The 24,010-nt window shown below is 36.6% G+C and overlaps 1 protein-coding gene across 1 annotated transcript in view; it reads left to right on the forward strand.

Moving 5' to 3' along the window:
- The first annotated feature begins 2,783 nt into the window (after nt 1-2,783).
- Nucleotides 2,784-24,010, forward strand: part of LOC127429210 (neuronal PAS domain-containing protein 2-like) — a 106,148-nt gene continuing 84,921 nt past the window's right edge. Inside the window, exon 1 of the mRNA XM_051678097.1 lies at nt 2,784-2,909. The gene's annotated coding sequence lies outside the window, so the exon portion shown is untranslated. The remainder of the gene's footprint in view (nt 2,910-24,010) is intronic.

Here is a 24,010-nt window from a genome sequence, read left to right on the forward strand (position 1 = left end):
TGTCTCATTGGGTATGTTGCCAGGGCATTGAAACAGCAATTTGTGTTCTGATCTGATCTGTACTTATACACTAAACACACCCTCCTTCTTCTATAATGTCTTGTTTAATGTGTCTTTGTCTAGACAAACACAAATAAGTCTATTTTGTAAATCTGTTTAAGTACAAGGAAGTTTGATGAGACCTTATTTAGAGAAGTGCCATATTTGATTTTTGACAGAAGTGAAAACGAGGCTGTGAGGGAAAGACTTACAGACTCTTCAATGCCATGCACTGTATCCACACTTTTCCTGACCACCAATTAGGTGTTACCATGATGAAAATGATTGGTGCTAGACTGTTTTCTAGTTCTGGTCTCCATAAGAAGCAATCAGAAACTAGCGATCCAGACCAAGAACAACAAACATTTTTTAAGTTTACTGGAGTAATAATGAGTTCAGTCTAAACTTGGGCAGTTGTTGGCTGTCATAACAACTCAGAGTCGTTAATGATATTAATGTAACTAACCTCAGGCCATAGCCTAATGTCATTTATCCACTCCTAAACATTGGCAGGTGAGGCACTGTCAAAAGATGCTCATGGTGACTCTGTAAAGTATCAGCACTAATATGGATCCATATTCATTTTATTTATTTTTTTTTTTTTTTACAAATTTAGTATGGTAAACATCACATTACCAGCTAATAACATAAACCAATGCGAGTGAAAACACTGGAGATTAGAAAAACGAAAAGAGGCTTCTGGTATGAATCGGGGGACATTTCCGAGTTCAGGAAAAAGGTGTGTAAAGCTGTATGAAGGTCCTAGATCACATCTAATTTTCACAACTCGTGTTTTCTGGAGTATTTAGTCTACTGATTTTTTGGAAAGATGTATTATCAATGTTTTATCAGCTGAACGACCAACACCAATTTAAAAACAGTACAACACTTGAAGAGACTTTAAAGCTGAAGTATGCAACTTTTTCAATATTAAAATTTATTTAATAATTTTAATTCAATGCAGAAACGACTATAAGTAAGACATGCATAGGTAAAATTTCTCAAAAACTGTAAACACTGCATCCCTGTGGCACTATAAAAACTGTATTTGTTTTGAGCGACCCATTTAGACCCGCCCAAACAACATTACTCAGCCAATGCTGTTAGTTGGGGACGGGGCTATTTGTAAGTTCGATCAATGGCAGATGATATATGTATGCGTATTTTGAAAACAATTCCATTCGGTGTGTCGCAGAAATTACATCAGCTTTGAGTCTGTTTCATTCATGTGAAAAATTTAATATGGCTCTACTCTGAATAAGGTCTGTTGGTATGTATTTTTCCTAAGGTAAACTATATGGGAGTCATGTGTAAATTCCCATATGTGCATTGTGCTGTGCGTAATAACTCGATTATCCAGCTGAGGGTTAGGGTACAATGGGGCTAATTTGCTTTTTTTCTGGTCACAAAGTGTCTCAAGATTTAATAAATACATGTATTTGTATTAAGTTTTGATGGAGTAACATAATTTGAGTTTAAAGAAATAAAAGCAAGGTTGTTTTGAATACAATTTACCCAACGCCTAGGGTAAAAGGCTCCCTCACTTGGGGCAAAAGGCCACTAGGGGGATTGTACTGATCTAATGTACATACCGGGGCAATAGTTATAAGGCACAATTTGTCAACTTAGGCAAATACTTTTACAAGATGCTTGTTTAGTAACAAATTAAGATAATGCTTATTCAAAAGAAGCACTTCAGAACAGGGTGCATCATTTCTTGTTCATTTCAATCACATTTGACATTTCATTACATTTGAAGTATTCTCTAAACAAATTTATCTCCATTGTGATTGGATCAGTCAATGTGAGCCCACTTTGAATATTTTTCATAACAAATCTATTAACCCCACTTATGAAAAAAGTGTATTAAAGGGGCCTTTAGACCCTGCAACATTGGGGCTTTTTACCCCAAATGCTATTCTTTCACTTATTGGACAATTAATATATAATCACCTTGAACAAAATGGAAAATGACAAATAAGTATTTTGTTTCAAAATAAATGTCATAATGTACAGGATATTCATTCGCTACATAAATGTATACCATTTTAAAAAACATGAGCCTAATAATATTAGATCAAATTACCTACAATCAACCTTTAGACATTATACGCAATGAGGAAAATGTTGCAGTTCAGAGTGTTAGGAAAGCACTGTGTTAGTTTTTGATGCTATTTAGTGTTTTGGGGGAAAATAAAAATCAAACGTGCCTTTGCCTCGTTGTACTCTACTAATGACGCAATATCTCAGGTCCATTCAGCCACAAACTAATAAGTCCCTAAATTCACCTTATGAAACAATAGTCCTTACATAACAGTGCTGTCTACAGAACTCCCACACCATTTGGGAAATTCGAATGCAAGTATCTAGTTTTATAAACCATCCTTCACCCAAATGTTTTCGTACTGTTTTAATACATCTGGGTGTAACCGAGGCGCCCTTTTCTTTCTATGCGAAGAACTGGCCTCTTTGAGACACGACGGCCCTAATTCTCCGCCGATGACATTCACTGGCCGGTGTTCAACCTTTTTGAGAACAGTGAGGAGAGAGACCGGTCGAGCACGCGCTGCGGGTGTGCGCGCTTCCCTCCGCCGACTCTAGCGAATCCGGACTCGCCTCGCGGCGCGCGGTCATGCCCCTTCGCTCCTTTTAAGGAGTGACGACGGCTGATGACGTAAAGAGTGAGGTGTGTGCGTTGGAAAATGAACATCAGTGATTGAAAAAAGCGCTCTGGAAGTCACTCGTTGCCCACTGAAACGGTGCCGGTTATGTAACTCGATTTCATGTGTAAGCCCTCGGTGTGTCTCGTCGCTAGATATTGCAAGCTACTTTTCTGTTCAAGTCGGTTTCTTTTTGCCGTCTCTGATTAGGTAAGTACAGCCGGCTGTTTCTTGGTTTAGTTTGTGAAATTAGAGCACACAAGAAGTGTGTCATTGTATTAAAGGCGCTTGGTGCAATCATAACGGGTTGACATGGACGAGAAACTGCCACGGATATTTTCTGTAAGTTAGGCAAGTCTCTGTACTTTATGTTCTTTCGAAATTTTATATTCCAAGGCACTGTAGATAGTTACTATCCTATAACAAAAGTGTCAGACAGATGTAGGGCAGGTTATGAATTATGCATGTGCACATTCATTCATTGAACGAGTTGACGTCTGTGTTTTTTCTCTTATGGAGGTCAAGAAGAGCAGCAGTCTAAAATCCTGTCTGTTTTTACAACCTCTTAAGGACTTAAGTTATAGATAATGTTTTGATTAAATGAAGCTGATAGTTCAATTGAAAGTTTGAACCTAATACCCTAAAATAAAAGCACTTATGAATAAATGCAAGTTATGTAACACATGACTTGAGAATCCTGAGCCGGTGGCAGTGACGTCATGCCCTGGATTTCGTTAACAGGAATACAAAGTTCACTGGTGATGATGTGTCTGCACGCTCCGGTCGACGCTCGGTTTCTCGTTTAACTTTTCCATTAAACTCGCGTCGCTGGTGGTATTTATAATTTCGCTCAGTGTCTTTATTTGGTCATTTTATGTGGAGTAAAGATGTATTGAAAGCTTTCCTATTAACAAATAGACCCATGCTCTACATGATTTTAAATATTGGTGACCTGTTGGATTGTTTGGTAAAGGTTTAACTGTGTAGTTTGCTACGACGTGAGGATTATATATAAACCGAGCAACCTCATTGTGACGTGCGTGAGCCACTGATGTTTTCGTCTTCATCGTAATCTTAATCTTAATCTAATTGGTGCTTTATTTTTTTCCATTTAGTTCCCTGAATGAAAGTCAGGTGACAAGCCATCATAATAAGCCATCAACAAATTGTCAATGTTTCTTTAATGTGTTGGTGTTGTTGCAAAGACGGTGGCAGGCAGGGCTGTAGCTAGTGGGGAGAAAGGTGGTAACGATTCAAGGGGCACACAGGTTCAAGGGGGGGCCCCACAACAAATTCTAAACTGTATTTTTTTAGTAGGAAAGGGGCCCAGAATACCTTGATCGCAGGGCAGGGTTCAAACCTGTTTTGCAGCTTTCCTCGTATCTTTATGGCACTGAAATCATAATCTTTCATTTTTAATCAAACAATTTTATTGAACTGAACAGCATTTCTCAATACACAGAGAAACGTTTCAAAAGCTTGTGAATTGGAAACAGATGTTAGGATGAAACATATTTCAACAAGTCAATGCATTAGGCAACACTAATAAATAAGGATTTAATAGTGACCAATTAGTGAGTTATTAATAACTTAGATCTTCAATCTGTTATTCTTGCCCTCTCAATAAATAACCCCTCTCAGTTATTGTTCTTATTACCCTGCTTGTTCCATCTGTTTACTCTCCATCATCTGGTTCAAGGCTGGAAAAAGCACAATGTGCTGACATGAACACATTATATACATTTTTGTAGCAGACAGTTTGAGAATGTAGAGTGGTGTCACATGTGGATGAAATATTTGACAGTATTTTTAACATCTTTCCATTTGTTTGTGTGTGTGTGTGTGTATGTTGTTGGTGTTGTTGAATGTCTTTGCAAGTGCTGTTGCTGGATAACAGGCTTGTTCTGTAATGGACAGTATGCATTTACTCTGTTGCATAGTTTTTCAGTTTTTTGAATATGAAGTCTTATAAACACACACTTTACTGACTCTATATTTGACCTGTGGTCACTGGAAGGAAAAACATACCTGAGACTGTACAACCAAAGATTGATATGAAGAGTCTGAACATTTAAATGAGGAATATACTTTATGCTACAAAAATAAATAAGAAAATATAAAAATAAGAATAAAAAACCATAAAGATTTTTGCTGCTTGTTCAATTCACCTTATTAAAATGAACTAAAGCAAGACAGAACATTTTGTCACAACTTGATTTCATTGTGTTCTATCCATTCAAATTTGTAAAATGGAAGTTTACTTAATCCATTTGAGTTGGGAATACATGAAAACTTTTTGTGGATGCAGCTTTGATAAAACTAGGAAGGGGATTTTCATTTCCCAGCATGCTTTGCATGGGACTGGATAGGGAAAACAAGTGTTGAAATTAAGTGTTATTTTATGAATTTGAGCAAGATTTGAATAGTTAGAGATTTGTTAATGTTTAATGTTCTGTTATATTAGTATTTAAAAAGAGTGTCTGTTATGCTGGAGTTTTGGGGGTTACCATTGTGGTGAAGATTGACGCTTGTGCTTGGGTTGAGGATGGACTTTCACTTTCAAGTGATGCTTGATTTGAGTGCTGCTTACAGGCCTATAAGCAATTACTATTAAATTGACAGTACAACAGTTTTACTGTCCTTGCGCTTGCTCACATGGCATAAACTAATAATTGATAAATTTTGTCCAACATAAGAGAATTATTAAATTAAAATAAACCGTAGTATATTGAGTTTGACAAACCTAATGTAGTTGAATTAAACTATAGTACATTCATTTGACCTAATCCAACTAAATTATGTTTGCTTAATGAAACAGACTTAATCTGAATGAAAGACATTAAATTACTTGTGAAAACTTTCTACAGTTCCATTAAGTAGGGTAATGACTTTTTGCTACTTTGCATTTTTGTTTTAAAGGAAAACATATTTTGTACCTTTTTTACCTTTCCTGTGATGCTTGTTGAATGAGGTTGTGTATAAGTGAGTCAGTTTTGTGCTGATAAATCAATGATTGGTCAAGAAAAGTATGGTTGTTCCCAGCTGGACAGTCCCCTTTTTTTTTTGTCATGACATGTCCTTTAAAAGAGAATCTTCCAATTGTTTGTACTTTCCTGTTTTTTATTGGCCAAGCTTGATGCTGCCAGTCGTTGATTGGGTCAGTTACCTCATATCATTAAACAATTAGGTAATTTAGGTGTGTTTTGGAAGGTTAGAGGATTCAGTCTTGTAAGAACGCTTATACTAGAGACAGCTCTGACAGAGTATGTGATAAATGCAGATCAGTTTGAAATCAAGAGTGAATACAGTGAATTGGATTTCTGAAAGCACAACTGGACTCGCCTCTCTAAAATTGTTATTGATAAATGGATTCAGCAAAAGGCAAAACTTTTTTTTCTTCATATTTTTATATTTTTCTCTCTATGTACTTGCGACGCAAAATCCCCATGATTCCCTAATGAAATCAATGGATTCTCAGCGTTATCTGATGCAGCATAAACTCTAGTGTAGGTACATTCTCTGTTTTCTGATCTCTCTCTCTCTCTCTCTCTCTTTCTGTCTCTTTTGCTCTTTAGGCACACTCTTTTTCTCTCTCTCTTACCCTTCAGTCTTTTATTTCTGTTGTGCTGGGAACACAGTCTCTGCTCTGTATGGGCAGCATACTGTGCCCTATTCTGCTCTCAGTGGAGACATGGACAGGTACATCCACCTCCTGTGCAAGTGTGTGTGTGTGTGTGTTAGGTAACAGATGACACAGTGGCCACTGCTGGGCTGTTACGGAGCTTTCGCACTGGGGAAACTGGGTTACTGGGGCATGGCCTGCAAGCTTCGCCCTAGCAGGCAGGCAGGCATACATTGTGACTCGGCAGGCAGAAATGGCAGTGATGCAGTGCTTGAGCGTGCTAAGAGAGGCACCAGTCCTTTAAGAGCTCTCAGAGCTGTGGTGAATGTTCATTCCTGTGTCAGATCTACAGCCATGAGAACCGAGCATAAAGATGGAAAAACTAAGTAGACAGATAGATGATAAAAATAAAAGGGACTAAGCAAAGAAAGGCAGAGAATGGGAACAATGAAAGGGGGCGGTAGAGAGAAAGTGAAATAAGGGTAGAGATGCAGATGAAGTTTAAAGCTAGAATAAAGTGTAAATCAGACCCAAAGCTTTTTTAGTTATTAAGAGTTATCATCATTGTATCATAATGCATTGAATCAGACCAAACAGCCATATTGTGATTTTAACTAATGCTCTGGTTAAAGGTCTTATCCAACACCAGCACTGGACTGTTTTTTTTTTTTTTAATGGTCTAGTTTAGGACACGGTGAATAAAAAGCTGCGTAAAAGCACTGACACAGGTGTTATTCTCAAATTATGTGTTGTAATGAAATTAACAAAGAAGACAATGGCGATTTTCGATTGATGGCATCAGCTAGCAGGAGTTTAACCTTACTGAGCCTTACACAGCCCCAGACCAGCAGAACTGTTATAAATGCTGTTTTGTATTGACCCTTCATCATCAGAAAACGCACATGACCGGACACTTTCTGGTTAGACTGTAAACCTGTGAACACCATGTACACTGGTACCAAACTTTATTAGTTATTTAATCATCTTTTATATGCAGTAGTATAAATGCGCTAGTAGCCATCAGTCATGAAAGTGTCCGTTAAAACAGGGCAACCGTACTTTTTCAGCCTTCTTAGTTCCAGAAGTATTCTTACTAGCGCTGTCAGTCAATAATATTTTTTAATCGCGATTAATCGCATTAAAACATTTTTTAGACAAAGCCTTCCACAGTATAAAGACAGAAATGCAGTAAAATAGCACCAATTCAAGTAACATTAAACGTTTCCCAAAGTCTAACTGAGAGGTTGACTAACTGAAAGAATTAATCCCCTTATGTTAAGTATTCATTGCAGTGGGCATTAATTCTCATAAACTCTCATTCTCCACAGTATTAATCACCCAACAGACTGTGGCTATCCACTTTGTTACTGCAATCGTGAAGTCGCATTCATGATTTGTGTCAGAGCGTGAAACGCCAGTGTCAAGCGCCGCTTTGAACTCCACATAAAAAGCTTGGAGACAAAAACGTCATATTCTGTGTTTTGTAGATAGTTAAGATGTACTGTGGTTATATGGTACATAAAATGCATCTTATATAGGCTGAAAAACAAACCTTATTTATGTCACAAGTCCCAACTGGGCTTGTTTTGAGCAACAAATAGTGTTAAGAGCTCCTTTCCCATCACTTTATCTCTGTTTGTGGTGTGTGCGTCAGTGTAATGAGTCCGGGCGAACAAATCGCAAAGGTTCCGCCCTTCCAAACAGTGTTTATGCTGGTTTATTAACATTAAATGCGTTAATCGAGATCAAACAATAACGTGTTTTACTTTTTTAATTAATCGCATGCGTTAATGCATTAATTTTGGCAGTTCTAGTTTTTACTATTTTTTATTTGTAATTAAATCCTTCTAGTGTTGTTAAAAGTACCGGTACTTAAATGCTCACACGCATATTTGAGCATGTGCTCTGTTACTCCTTTTACACTGAAATGCACAACAAATCAAATTAAAATCGTGATATGTCCTAGTGTGATTATTAAACCGCAAAATGCTGCATGAGCTTTAAATGAATGTGTGAAGCAGACTGCTCATACACTGGAAACTCCACAGACTGTGAATTGTTCATGTTGTATGAGAGATGACAACATTGAAATGTGACGACATCTACTAATCCACTCTGAAGCGTTACTTTTATATAATTTATATAATTAAATCACAGCATTTGCACTTTATCGATCATACCGGACCATATAGCGAACTGTTTATCCGGAGAGGTTACATTTCCATCAAAAATACACATAAAAATAAAAACACAATTCATAATAAAAGCTAAACCTGAAATTGAAGATATGGCAACAGAAATATATTATAACTGTATAGTAAAATGTAATCCTCACTGTAGAAATAATAATAATAATTAGAATAATAATAAATAATGATTAATGAATAATGATTGTAATAATAATACAAATTAAGCAATATTTCACAAGCAAGAGTGCTTTTGTTCTGAATAAATGTTTGTTAAAAAATGCAATGGTATGCTGATAAGTAATTATTCTATTTTTTACTTGTTAAAAGTTTTTAAAAATGTAAGATTTTTTATTTATTTATTAGACACCATTTTGATAATGAAATGATATTAAACTTGAAAACATGGAATTCTGGAAAAATAATAAAAATAATAAAAACAATAAAAAAGGAAAAAAGGATTTTGGGGAAAAAATAAAACAGATTTCAGTAGGGCCCTGCTTAAAAACAAACAAGTGTTAGAAAAACTTGAAGGAAACATTAAAATATTTTATTTTATATTTACATTGAAATTTTACTTTAAATAGGCTAAAGGAGTGTTCAATAGCACATTATCATGTTAGCAAATTTTTTTCTGTGGTATCGAAATTGGTATCAAGAACCGTGAAATTTCATTGGTATCGGTACCGACTACTGAAATTTTGGTACATCATTTATAAAAGAATTCTTAACCATGGACTAAACCAACCAGCTCCAAGGTGCATCACAACATTACAACATCACTGTGCGTCATGGGGCTTGGGTGGTTGCTGCATAGCTCTTTTGGCACACTTTGTTTGCCTCGATTCTCTTATTGGTGAATCTTCCTTTGCAGGATCATAGGTAGTGTAGTAAATAGGTACCCTCTCTATGCCTTGATGTAGACCATGCTCTGGGGAGTTCGGCAAATTAACATATGATTGATTAATGTTTGAGCTTGTGAAACATAGTTTGAGGGCAGTACTGTGGAATTTTACCACTGTCTACTAAAAGCACCTTACTAGTGTGACGTAAATGTAACTACATCATAACTATACAGTGGGCTCTGCTTTTATCTGCATATTGGTATGTAATACTTAAATATTCTTTCTCTTTCTAATAAAAAAAAAAAGTCTAATTTCTTGTGAATTTTCTTTCTTGTTTAGTGTCCCTTTGTTCGTAGCTCTTTAATTGTTTCTTTAGTGCTCTGTCTTTCATTTGATTCAAAGATTGGGCTCAATTAGTTTGAATCAGTTAGAATCTAGCTAATCAGTTCTTTCATTTAAAGTTCAGTTAGACACAGTTTGAGGTATCACTTACATTTCCTGTCTTTCTTTTATCTCTCTCTCCCTCTCATTTACCATCTCTAACTCTGTCATTCTATGCTGATTTTTACTGATTTTGGTCAAGAGGCAGACATGAGTTCATGAGGTAGACTGTACCTAGTTCCTATACTCTTTAAAACTTGGGAAAAGTAGCCTTGTGTTTTTGGCAATGTCCTAAGAAAAAAATAATATTGTCAAATCCAGATGCTGTCAGCACCTAACTAAACTACTAAAAACACACTTATCTGCATGCTTTCTGATAAGCCTCTCAGAATACTTATCAGTATGTTCACATATAGTTTGCCCACCCAGATCTCGAACCAGGCCAAAAGTCATATATAAATCACAAATCGACTGTTACCAAATTATACTTAATTAATACGACTCCAGTGGTTTAATCAATGTCTTCTGAAGCGATCCATTTGGTTTTGGTGAGAACAGACCAAACTGTATATCATATTATTGTTTGCTTAATGTTGTTATTGTTGATGCTTTCAAGGATGACTTTGTTGTGTTCAGTTTGTAAGGTGACCTTGAGTGTCGTGAAAGGCGCCTATAAATAAAATGTATTATTATTATTAACTGTAACTTCTTTTTCACTGTACATCTTGACAGCAGTCTCTAGACATGATCATGATTTCAAGTACACTTCCTAGTGATTGACACATGTGCTGAGTGCTAGATGGCATTATAGGAAGTGTAATCAAGCTTGAAATCATGATTGCCAAGGAGACTGCCGTCAAAATACAGTTCAGTGAAAAAGGAAGGGCTGCCCCCGACCAAAGATTTTCCTAGTCGACTAGTAGTCGTTAGTTTAAGCCATTAGTCGACTAGTTTTCGCATGTTTATGATATTAATTGAATTACTTAAATATATATATTTTGGGGGGCATCAGAAAATGGTTTGAGTTCCAGGGCTGAGAAAGATTGTTATAAGTAACATTGCTAACGCTGTTCTACATTACAGAGAAATACTAAACTGTAATAATGAGCCTTTAAAATATACATTTTACAAGCGCACGCACGCAGCGAGCTGCAGCAACATCGGCAAAAGCAGTAATGATTCTGAATGTGTCGGAAAAACCAGCAAGGAGACTGTCTGAATATTTTGTTAATTTATAGAGAGAAATGCACATTAGGGTTGTGCCGACAGTCGATGCACTCGGGGATCGACGATGGTCAGAGTGATCGCCAATAGCTGATGCCTTTGACAATGTCAAAACGATATTTGGCTTGTTTTCCCATTAATGTATTAAATTATTATTATTATTATTATTATTATTATAAAATTAATATTACAAATAATTTGCCTGTGGTCACAGACACGTGCTTGAAGAAACACTTTTTATTATATTATTAAGAACAGATGACAGAAAAGCTGTCTGTGTGCATGTATGACACGCTGTTTGTATGGAGTCGTGCAGTCTCGTGGAACACGCGCATGTAAAAGGTTCTCACTCTTTCTTTGTTTCTGTCTTCTGATTTTTTTATTTATTTTTTTTTTTTACAAGAACAGTATCGTCTATGAGTGCTGCAAATGACCTCAGACATCTCAGCTCAGGAGGTGCTTTGAGTTCAGTTCGCTTTATTTCCACAGAGCAGTTCAATGTGACCACAACTCTGCAGCCTATACATCTGTGATTAAACATAAAATATTACAAAAGCACGTTCACCTCGAACCATGATTTATATTTCAGTGATTATAATTATCATTTATAATTATTATTTTTACATTTATAATTGTTTTTATGTCTTCATTTGTGTAAGTAATTTTCTGCCTGCATGTTTAGACGGATACTTACCTGACGGTAAATAGAAAGGTGGTTACCGATCCCTCAGCCCGGGGGTTGCCGATGTAATTGGAGATATATAGTGAAGGAAAACGTATTTATTCACACACATGATGTATTTTCCCGGACAACGAAATACCCGACAGAATGCACAGATGAAGTAGATGCTTTGCTAGAGAGATGTTGCCCTTCACAACTGTTGTAAAGCCACATTTTAATTGCACTTAATTTTTTTTCCAGTTTCATTTGAATTTTTTGTTAAAATAAATAAAATATAAAGTTCAAAGTTTGAAATCAAGGTGTCTTGCTTTATTGTGTAGGCTTATCCCTAACCCTGCTTAACGAAAATTACCCCATAGTACCACCTAGTGTCCAACCAGCAGTAATACCGGTGTTCGTAGGTTTCCTGTGGAGTTTTTTTTTTTTTTCAAGGACCAACCGGCCAATCAAAACCAAAGAAAAAGGAGTTGCATTTTGGTCTGTTCTCACCCAAAATCAACTGGATTGCCTCAAAAGACATTGATTAAACCACTGGAGTCTGATGGATAATGTTTATGCTGACTTTATCTGCTTTTTAGAGCTTCAAAGGCCTGATCACCATTCTCTTTATGGACCTACAGAGCTGAGAAATTCTTCTAAAAACCTTTGTTTGAGTTCAGCAGAAGAAAGAAAGTCATACACATCTGGGATGGCATGTGGGTAAATAATGAGAAAATTTTTATTTTTGGGTGAACTAATCATTTAACTTATTTTATATGAAGTACCACATGTTTGGTAGTGTGGTGTCTATATGTATCTGGAATTTTCAGTGATAGGTAGGTATCATTTGACAAAATGTTACCTAATAAAAATTGGAGAACTGGTTTAAAGTAAATCTGAAACGGCATTCACAATCACAAACAATTTTACTTTTGTAATCAGATGTTTTCCCAAGTAGAACTGGATATTAAATGAGAAAAATGTAGGGTGGGACATTTTTTCTATTAAATTGGTTTGATTGTGAAAATGGGCGCTACCAGAATGGATCAGTTTGGTTGAAGGTGAGGGACTGAAAAGTAAAGGCCCGGGTATTCTTAGTTTTTCTGCATTCCAGATCGGATCACGGCAGGTCGACTGTGTTGCCTTTCAAAGTGTACACTTTTGACTGTGAGCGAATGCGAACGCGTTCTACACATACGCACTACGACTGCTTTTTGGTACTCTTAGTAAAGTCAACGACTGGAACCTTCATTTTGAGAAACACATCAACATGTATAACGCACAGAGGCACCTGTTGTGGAAGTCTTCTTATCTCCATATTTTGGAAAAGCCGTCTGATGCTATGACTGGCTCATTCTCTTTGTTTGGCAACAAATGCGAAAGGCTAATCGGAAACCTTCCTGTATAATGTAATAAGTACATTTCTGTTATGGCTGGATTTTCCCATTCCAGAGATTGCTTGCAGTTTATCACGTAGCCTTTGTTAACAGCCTTTTTGGGGCTTATTTATTAAATGGCTCGAAGACTGTTTGAGAGGTTGAAAAAAAAAGAATGAATAAAAATTCACTACAGTGATTCAGCCTGTAACATTATCTTAATTTTCAATAAGAGTACAAGTCAGAAACAAATTTTGATTTCCTGTCTCATGTGTGGACTTGAGAAGAGAGAAAGGTTAATTTTGCTTTGCTTAGAGATCAGCTCCTCTGTTTCTTTGTGTAATAAACAAGGCATAAATGTTAAACTCTGCTCCTGAATCTACTGTGAAATGCGGAACCACTCGCAGTAATGATCATTAATTCTCTGATGAGAAGCTAGTTTATAAATCATAAAGCTTTCAGCTGCAAGGCCAGAGTCATGCTTAGAATATATCTGCTGTATCTTATTCATTTTAGTTAGTTTGTTTGACCCACATTTGTGGAATTTGCAGTGATCATATCAAAACACCGGCAAACACCACTGATGTGTCATGGATTTTGTACACGTCATTGTCACCACCATCAGCCATTTTAAAGTTAAACTTCCTGTTAGTTATGATTTTTCTCCTGTATATTGACAACAAGGTTAAGAAACTTTTAGGTTGTGTTTGTCACACATGCATAAATTGCACTTAGCACAGCTATTAGCATGAATGAAATGAAAATTCTGTCATTTTTTACTCGCCCTCATGTTACAAACCTATATGACTTTCTTTTTCCCGTGGAACACAAAAGGAGTTAGACGGCATGTTTGTCTTGAATGGACAAACAATGCAATGAAAGTTAATGGTGACTGAAGTTAAAATAATAATTATCAAATGATTAAGCAATGATTATTATGAGTTGAACGTTGGTTTAAACATTGATGAAATCCTAATTTTAGCACATGAACAGCTTCAAACTGGTTAGACTGGTTTTAAACCTTAGCTATTTCAGTACCTAAAAATACTAAACACTAAAATACTTCTATTACATCACAGAAACATAAAATCTAGTGAGTTAGAGAGTGTCTATATCTAAAAAAAGAAAATTGTAAGAAGGAGGGAAAAGATGGCAACAGAGAAAGAGGAGAAAAGTATTTGAGAGGAAGAGAGACAAGGTGTGTATGTGAGTGTATTTGCATGTTATTTGAGGGTGTATTGTGTGTGTGTGTGTGTGTGTTTTAAGTTATAGCACTGCACAGTGTCTGTGTCGGAGGGAAAGGGGGGCAATTGCTCAATGGAAATTCAATGCAATTATCATGTGAGTATTACATCCAGCATATTAATAAAGTTGTCAGTATGTGCTGGAGAATTCTCTGGAAAGACATTCAAGGTTTAAAGGATTCATGGGCCATTTGTAAGAGTGACTGGGATTTGCACTTATTCAGGTCTCTGAGCAAACTGTAAACACAGATACAGACAGTTGAGAAGCAATTCAAAATTGGCACATTTCTTAGATTCCAAAAATTATAGCGGGTGTATACATTGTGGAGTTTGGTGGAAAACAAACCATGGGAATTCGTTAGTGAGACTCAAATTTGTGTGGTGGGACTATATAGGTATTTTTGTATTAAACTGAGGGATGTTTTCAGGATATGTCATGATGGATTTATTTTTATAGACAGATCTGTCTGTGATGGGTGATGGGAATAATTGGGGAAATGTGTTATATTTGTCAATTAAGGAATCATTATGGAAGCAAAGTGGTAGTAGTTAAAACTAAGGCGTGATTTGTTGACTGTACAATTTAGTTTGTATGCATTGCATTTTGTGTACTGTAGATAAAGCTTACCAGAAAATACTACTCATTTAGTGGTGGCAGACTTGTGTAACAAAACAACATTTCCCATCTGTAGCAGCATGAGATTGCTTTTCTTCAAACCAAACTTTTTTTTAACCCTAATCAAACCAACGTAATAAATCAGACTTAAATCCAAGCCCAACTCCTGGCCTCAGCCCTCACAGAGGTAGTTTACACTCAGAGCACTATGGGGATTGGCTGTTGATGGCGTTACGGCAGATAAGTCTCTCTGAGTACGAATTTAATGGCCGTAGAAGGTCTTACGGGGCAGAAGCAAGCTGTACTGTGGCTTTATGATTACGTTAAGTGAGTGGAAGTATGTTGCACATGACTGCAGAGAGAATGTCTGGTATTTGTGTCACTCTCTGTAATCCTCTAATGACGACATAGGCAATGTTCAGTATACGATTATACTGCACAACCGCTCACGTCATTCTCAGCTCAAATGCCTCTCTCCCCTCATCCCTCCTCCTCTCTCCTTCCCTCGCTCTCTTTCTCTCTCCCCCTCTCGCTCTCTTTCTCTCTCCCCCTAGGTCTCTTAACCCCCACTTCCCACCCCCTCCATTTTTCTGCTTTTTATGTAGTTTGATTAAGAGATGTAATCGTTCTTCTTTTTTCCCTTGTTCTGCTCTCTTCTTTAGATACAAAGTGTGTGTGTTGGTGTGTGTATGCACATGTGTGGATTTGTTTGTGCATGTTGCCTACAAGATCCATTTAATACACCTTGATATAAAACATTATCTTATGAGAAATCATCTGAGTGATCATACAGGATGGAGACACACAGGAAACTTTAGGCTCACTTATTTCCAGCTGGGCTGATGTTTGCTGCCTTTACTAGATTGACTGTTGTATCTGATCCCATAACAAGGGTTGGGAACCGAGAATCGATTCTTATTTAGAACAGGTTCTGTTTTTTCTAAAAAATACTGGAACTGAATGAATGAAACATACAACACAACCGGTGTAGTCTGATTCCTGATTAAATTACTTTTATGAGCTGGTTCTTTTGAATCTACAGAGTGAAACTACAGCATCGCCAGTGTAGGCTGATTCTGGAACTAATGACTCTTGAGTAGGTTCTTTTGAATCAGCGCGAAACATACAGTGCGACCAGTGCAGCCTGATTCCTGAAAGATTCATGAATCATTTGGTTCATTTAGTGAATGAAAAACGTACTTAACCGCAGTTCAGAATTCATTTATTTTGTCATGTCCTACTCAAAATGAACAAAGAGCTATTACTGTGAAATGTGTACTTAAGGCTTGTGAGACTTAGACCCAGTTTACACCTAGTATTAAGATGCGTCTCGGGTGATCCGATCACTTGTGGTCAGGCGAGACACATCGCTGTTCACACCTGGTTGCTTAAATACGTTTCCTGTGACAGCTTGTGTCTCTGATTTCATGACGACATACATCAATCACTATGTCAGTGTGTTACTGCGTGATATTAAAGCGCAACAAAGTCTGAAAAGACGAAGAAAAATCTTCTCCAAAATGTAGCTGAAATTTAATCTAAGCACAAAGGCAACATTTCGAGCAGAATTTTCTGTTATTTTAGTGGATTTCCTGTATTAATCTGAGTTTCAGATGTTTGTGCTTTTCATCTGTCTAGCTACATGTTTATATCAGACACACTGAAGAAGATCAGTGAAGTTCTTGTGCTTGTGCTTTTTCAAATTTTCCAATCAGATGTTTTTTCCTTTTTAAACCCACTAAGAATTGCATTTCTTATTTCCAAATATTTATTACTCGCAAGCACTAGAAGAATAGTTAATGTGTAACCATTAAGGAACCGGAATCGTTAAGAGGACTCTGAACCAGAATCTTTACATTCATAACAATTCTTATCTATATACGTCACTTAAGTACACTGAAAAAAATATGTGTAACTGTGCATGGTAGTGTATGGATATCTATGTATGCACATACAGTGAATATCTGAGACCACATTATCCTGGATCCAAATCTAATTTAAACCGAGAAGTAAATACATTTTTAGAATTTTTAATATAAAAATATATTTAAAAAAATAACAAAATAAAAAAAAATATTTAAGATTCAGCAGTATTTTTTAGGTCATTAATCAAAATTGTGTGCTTCATTCTCAAACCGTGGGATAACATTGATCATCAGGTTTTGCAACTTTTGGCATATTGTTGAGTCCATGCCAGCTCGAGTTTATGCTGTCATTAAAGAAAAATGAGGACACACTAAATGCTAAGTAATTTTGAAAATCTTGTTAATTTTTTCAGTTCATCATTTCACTCAAGTTGTTTGGAATATATTATTTTGTAATGAAAATAAAAAATGTTTAAAATTAGAAAAGTGCAAAATAGAAACCTTTTTGCTAGTGGTCTCAGACTTTTGGACCCCACTATTTGCATATGGTCATGCACAGATGAGTATTTCAGGTTAAGCCATCTTTTAATCCATGCTATTTTCAGCCCTCAGGCTTGAGTGGGGTCTTGTTTCTTTGTGAGCTTGGTGTTTATTTATCCAGGTTTCTAGGTTAGTTCTATTCTTTACTCTGATTAGAACACCGGAGTCTGTTCAGGTTAAAACTATTCCTGTCCAGGCTGGGCTTAATTCCATTACAATTAATCTGTTTGGTGGGGTGGTGGTAGCATATTGGTTAAAGATTAGGGCATTTTCAAATGTTCAGTTTAAGGCTGATTCATGAAAATTCTGCTCCATTACCACTGTGTATTTGAGCAACACACTGAACTCTAGAATTCTACAGATGTCAGTACTGAAACTGAAATCTGAAAATTTTGTAATTTCAGTAGTATTTGTATTTCAATTTTCCAGATTCATTAAAAATACCTGAATGTTAAGGATAAGGCAGCAAGGGGGCCTGGGTAGCTCAGCGAGTATTGAAGCTGACTACCACCCCTGGAGTCGCGAGTTCGAATTCAGGTTGGCTGAGTGACTCCAGCCAGGTTTCCTAAGCAACCAAATTGGCCCGGTTGTTAGGGAGGGTAGAGTCACATGGGGTAACCTCCTCGTTGTCGCGATTAGGGGTTCTCGCTCTCAGTGGGGCACGTGGTAAGTTGTGCGTGGATCACGGAGAGTAGCATGATCCTACCGTGCTGTGAGTCTCAGCAGTGTCATGCACAGTGAGCCACGTGATAAGAAGTGCAGATTGACTGTCTCAGAAGCAGAGGCAACTGAGACTTGTCCTCCACCACCCGGATTGAGGTGAGCAACCGTGCCACCACAAGGACCTTCTAAGTAGTGGGAATTGGGCATTCCAAATTGGGAGAAAAGGGGGATTAAAAAAAAAAAGGATAAGGCAGCAAAGAGCAGGGACAAAATGGCAGCAGGCGTCAGACCGGAAGATCACTTGCAGCCCTCTACAGACACGTTGGAGAAAGAATCGGCATTGGCTAGTAAATTTTTTTTTTTTTTCGGTCATTTCAACGCTGTGTCAGTAGCTGATGCTATAGGACCTCCTGTCAGGAGTGACAATCTCTGAAGCCCTTTAAAATCATGCCAATCTATGGTCATTGCGGGCAAATAAACTGGAGCACAGTGGCATTTCATCAGAATTTTTCTCTTGAGGGTCGCGAATACATCTCTTGTGCTCTGGATGCTCAAATCTTCACATTTTCGTTGATATTGCCGACCTTAACAGCAAAAAAACTAAACAGCAACATTGAATAAAGAAATTGTCTTGGTTTTAGAAACATCAAAGCAAGTGGTCATGCCAGAGCTGGTCTCGTATAGCCAGACATTTGACTAAATGACATAAGGTCTGGTCCACTTTGCACTTACTTAGACAGTAGGGCTGCAACTAACGATTATTTTGATAATCGATTAATCTAACGATTATTAGAACGATTATTCGGTGATTATTGTAATGATTAATCATTAGCTCTTAACCGATTATGCAGCTTGTGCCCCGACTTAAAAGGTTGTATTAAACATGCTTACTAACAATACAATTTTTAAAAATACCTCTAAATGACATTCACTGAATTAAAGGGAAAAAATACTTTTTAAAAAGTTTAATCCAGTAAAGCCATTCACTGCAAAAAAATCCTGTGTTTTTGTCTTGTTTTCCATTTAAAATTGTCTACAAATCCTTAAAACAAGATACATTTACTTGAGAAGCAACATATAAGGTATTTAGACTTACTTTAAGAGAATGTATCTTAAATATAAGTGTATTTTGTGTATAAGTGTATTTTTTCACTTGGTTATACTTCTGCGGGTGCAGTAAAGACAAAATATACCTTATATTCAAGACCTATTCTCTAAAAGCAAGTCTAAATATCTTGTATGTTGCTTCTCAGGTGAATGCATATTTTTTTGATATTTTAAAATATTTGTATTTTTAATATTATATTCAACGTTCTCAGATAAAAAAAATTTCTTCTGCAGTATAGCTGCTAAGTTTTAGATATTTCTATTGGAAAACAAGCCAAAACAAAAACAAATCAAAAACTTATTTTGTTGCAGTGTATAATGGGGCAAAGACTACCCTCTCTCACCTTTCTGTTCACTTCAATCCATCTTTAACTAACAAAAAAAAAAAAAAACTCTCTTATATTGCCAATTTTCTTCACGTTAAGAAATGCACAGTGACACATACTGTATTATGATACAATAAGTCGTGAGCCATCACGTTATAATCTAGCTGCAGCAAGCGCTTGAGGGGGACGAGCATCCCCGTGCCAGAGTGTGCATCAGCCGGGTGCAGTTTCAATCTCGTCCCTTTTGATCGGGACATTCACCGAGAAATGCCAGTTTCTCAGTTTGTAGTTATTTACATGACCTGCTTCCGTATTATTTGAACTTTATTAAAGCTATAATGCATTAAATATAACTGCTCTTGCGCGTCATCATTAGAGTTTAACATGATCTCATGTTACGTTAAATGAGATCAAACGACTATTCGACAACGAAAATGTCTGTCGACAATTTTTTATTGTCGACATTGTCGATAACGTTGACTAATCGTTTCAGCCCTATTAGACAAAAAGAGACTTTCTGAATGACATGTAAAGCAAATCAACCATAGTTAGAAGCAACATCAAACCATCCAAACACTGGATTGAAAAACTGACTCTCAAAACTCTCTAAGAAAGAAAACTTATGAGATGCCCCAGAGAAGCAGTAGCTGAGTAAATATGCACCAGTCAACCATATCAACAGCTCTGCATAACACCAGCCTGTAAGGGAGGGTTGCACAAAAGAAGCCATTACTCAAACGGCACCATGTGAAAGCATGTATGGAGTTTGCCAAAAAGCAAAACAGTGACCCAGTTCCAATGTGGGAAAATCACCTTACAAAATGCTTTACAGTGAAGTATGGTGGTGGCTTGTAAACTATAGGCATCTTTTTAAAATAGAAAGAAGAATTGGTGGTACAAAATACTTGGAAATACTGCAGCAGAATCTGTGTCATCGGCTTCAAAACTTAAAACTAAAGGGTGTAATTTCTGCAGCACTAGCAATTCTGAATGGAATTGCAAAAATATACATTATTTAAAACAGCTTTCAGAACTCCCCCACAACCCCACTCAAAACAAACAGTTGTCATAGCTCCAAAAAACGATTAGGAAAAATGTTTAAATGTGGTAATTTGATAGTTCTGAAAATGTTTCACTTTGCTAAATGTAATTTATCTAAAAGGGAACAAAGTTCCCTAACAAGTAACTTTTGAGTTTGTCAGTTTGTGTTTAAGTGTTTGTGTGTTTTGGGGAGAGGGTGTTTCTTTGGACTAGTATGATATCTAGCCTTTATCTGAGGTGTGTTTTGAAACTGGGTGTGGACTGTGAAGGCAACAATGTATTGTGGGATAGCCTACAGTTTGCTCTTCCAATCTGTGTTCTGCCAGCTTGGGTGTGGCTCCAGTGGAAGAAATTCAGATCTGGACTTTGGTTTTGTGGTTTGAGCTGTGTATTAAGGTATGGAGAATATTAGGAGACAGATATTCATCTGATTTGATAAGTTTCCCATCATTACTGTTTCTAATCAGCCATACGCTTTTTGTTGTTTGCACAAAAAATGAAATAAACTTTGATGATGTTTACACTGCAAAGGTGGCACAGATGCTATATCTGAAGTAGCATTTAGGGGGTATTTACACTTGGTCACTTCATGTGTTTTAACTGATCAAATTGCTATCCGATTGAATAAATACATTGTATTTACACTTGGCCACATAAATGTGTCTCCGCCACACTGTTATAAATCTGATCTTCAATTCCCATGATAAATGCAACTAAAACAGAGTGCACTTCTTTGAATTAAAAGTTATGATTTATTATTTGATTCCAAGTGACTTTGCTGAGTGCACATGTGTCTGTCTGTACGCGCTGTGTAGTTTTCCTCTCTGGACTTGTCGTAGGTAAGATATGTCCATGCGGGTCAGCTGCGCTTATTTCAGTGTTTACATTCAGTTTCATCAGTGATCTGCATCAAATAAATGACGTTAATTTATTTTTCTCAGACAAAAATAATTTGTAGAATTTGACAATCATTAAAAAATGGCACAATGATTATTTTATGGTTTTACAAAAAGAATATTCTTAACTGTAAACTTAGAATGCAACATGTTTGTGGGGTAGATATAAAATCTTTTAATTTCTTTCCCTTTGTCTGAAATGTATGTTTCAACGTTGCACTGTCCAACTCATAGCCGATGATGTCATAGATTATTACTTACTTTGACTGTATTGACTTTTTTTCTTCTTCTAATTTTCCTCTGTTTGTTCAGAGGCCAGGAGGAGCTATAGGCCCTCAGTGCCAGCTCCCCAAAATTATACAGATTAACAAACATCACTCCGGCTAATGTGGAATTCGTAATGTCATGCTGATATCATATAGGCACGGTTAAGTGGAGCATTTTATCAAATGATGATGCCATTGATAATATTCTCAATATTGGTTCTTTGTTACTGTCCAGCAAAACTTATCAGGAGAGAAATTCTTAATTATCCAACAGACTTGTGTGTGTGTGTGTGTGTGTGTGTGTGTGTTTGTGTGTGTTTTGTAAGTGTGCCAGCAAAGAATCAGTATTTTGGTTCTTATTGCAGTTCACATTACAATCTTCCTGTCTGTGTTGATCGCTCAGTTTGTTTCCCTCTCTCTGTGTTTTGTGACACTGTTGGGATTATTTGAGTGGTTAATATTAATGAAATCTAATGAAAGTTTGGAATATAGAAGTTAATTATTTATGTTATGTTGGTGCTGCTGCACACGAGAGATTGATGGTTCTTTAATTATAGAGTAATGAGAGGAGGCCACAACATTCATTACACCAAAAACATCAGAGCACTAGCTAAAGGACCCTTTAAATACAAAACCAAGTTTGATAAATTTATGCAACATGTATCATATCAAATATTAAGATGGTTTGTTAGGTTATTAAATGGCTGGATAGAAAGTACAGTGTTGGGTGATTTTTGACAAAAGCAGGTTGAATGATGTACTCATTTTTGCAAGTCAAGCTGCAAACCTACAAATGCACAGACTGCCTAACCTGCATCTGCGTTGCAGGTGCTGCATTTTATCATGGCACCTGTAGCTCAGCAATGGCCCTAGAGTCATGCAATCTAATCACATTACATTGCAATCTGTTCCTCCAGCATATTGACTTATATGTCTTAAAATAGGACTTTAGCAGTGTGCTAGTGTGCCTGTATGTGTGTTTATGTTTGTTTTTAAATGTATGCATGCATGCCTGTGTGTGTGCAAATGTCTGTATGTGACAGTGAGTGCATTTACATGCACTTTAAAAGTTCAATTTCGGTTGGACAAAAGCAATAATTAGTCTTTGTAAAATGTCATTTAAATGCTTTAAACTGTTTTTGTGACATCGAACTAACAGACCTAGATAATGCGATTGTAGCTCGACTTCATCCAGCATGTGTACACCTTAATCGGACTACATTTGGGCTCTGCGTTATGTGCTGCCACACGATGTGTATTTAACCTGGAAGTCGAATGCAACACAAAGCAGAGAAGATGGATAGCAACAACACAATGGTATCATCGCAAACATTGATGTGCCTCTAATTATTATTCTATTGTCTGTATTCTGCCCATTGACTAAACCTCTTATCTGTCTGCCATAGTTACGCCTATATCAACCAACACCCATCTTTGCATTAGCATCAAATGTCTTAAAAAAAACCTTTAAGACAAAAAACCTTTTTCATGATCTTACGTGAACTATTTACACAAATTCCATCATAAAATTCAATAAAACAGGGTAACAGGTGGATGCTATGGCCAAGGTTAGCATGATAGCATTAGTGCCATGAATGCAGAATGTAAACATTACAAATTATACATTATCTACTGCATATTACTGTTATTTATAATTGTGTGGTACTAACAGATTCTTTTACTTATCTCATAAAGATTCCATTCATAGAATGAGGTAGAAAGCATGATATTTATTGAATATGCATCCTGAAGCAAATGACAGGTCCAGTGACAACAAGTGACATACAGGCAACAAACCTATAAAATACTAGAGATTGTTGGGAAAATATAGACAAAACAGTCGTCTATTTATTCAGGACATCTCTCCCCAGTCTAAACGTGATTAATACGTTGTACATGGAGCTTATAAGGATAATGTCTTTATAAATTGAAAGCGCTAAGTAAAGCAAAGCAAAGCAGACCTCATATAGTTAGAACAATCCATTAGAAAACTGCATTGTCTTCTGTCTTCGGTCATCACCATAAGCACAATGGATAACGTACATCTGATCTGCACCAGAATCAAAGCGTAAAGAATGTAAGAAATGCACATGGCTGTAAAGTTTTTGTTGTGCCTGTTGTGATGAAATAATTGTATTTTAAATGCATGTGTACATGTGTGAATGCATACCTGTCTGAAGCAAATGCTACATTGTAAACTTGCCTTTTTTACTATAAAGGAATATCTATACAAGTTCAATACAAGTAAAGCTCAATCGACAGCAAAAATAATTTAGACTTTGGTCAGACCACATTAAGATAATTACAATTATAAAAGAACAAAGTGGGTTTACTACAGCTCTAGCGTGTTAACCTTCCCTTGTGACATGACCGGAAGAGCGTTGTGTCAGCAGCATAGGAGACTAGGGTTCAGATGCGACCTTCTTTCACAGGAATTCAGAGGATGCACTAG

This window comes from Myxocyprinus asiaticus, chromosome 3 (assembly GCF_019703515.2).
Source record: "Myxocyprinus asiaticus isolate MX2 ecotype Aquarium Trade chromosome 3, UBuf_Myxa_2, whole genome shotgun sequence".
Classification (NCBI taxonomy): Eukaryota; Metazoa; Chordata; class Actinopteri; order Cypriniformes; family Catostomidae; genus Myxocyprinus; species Myxocyprinus asiaticus.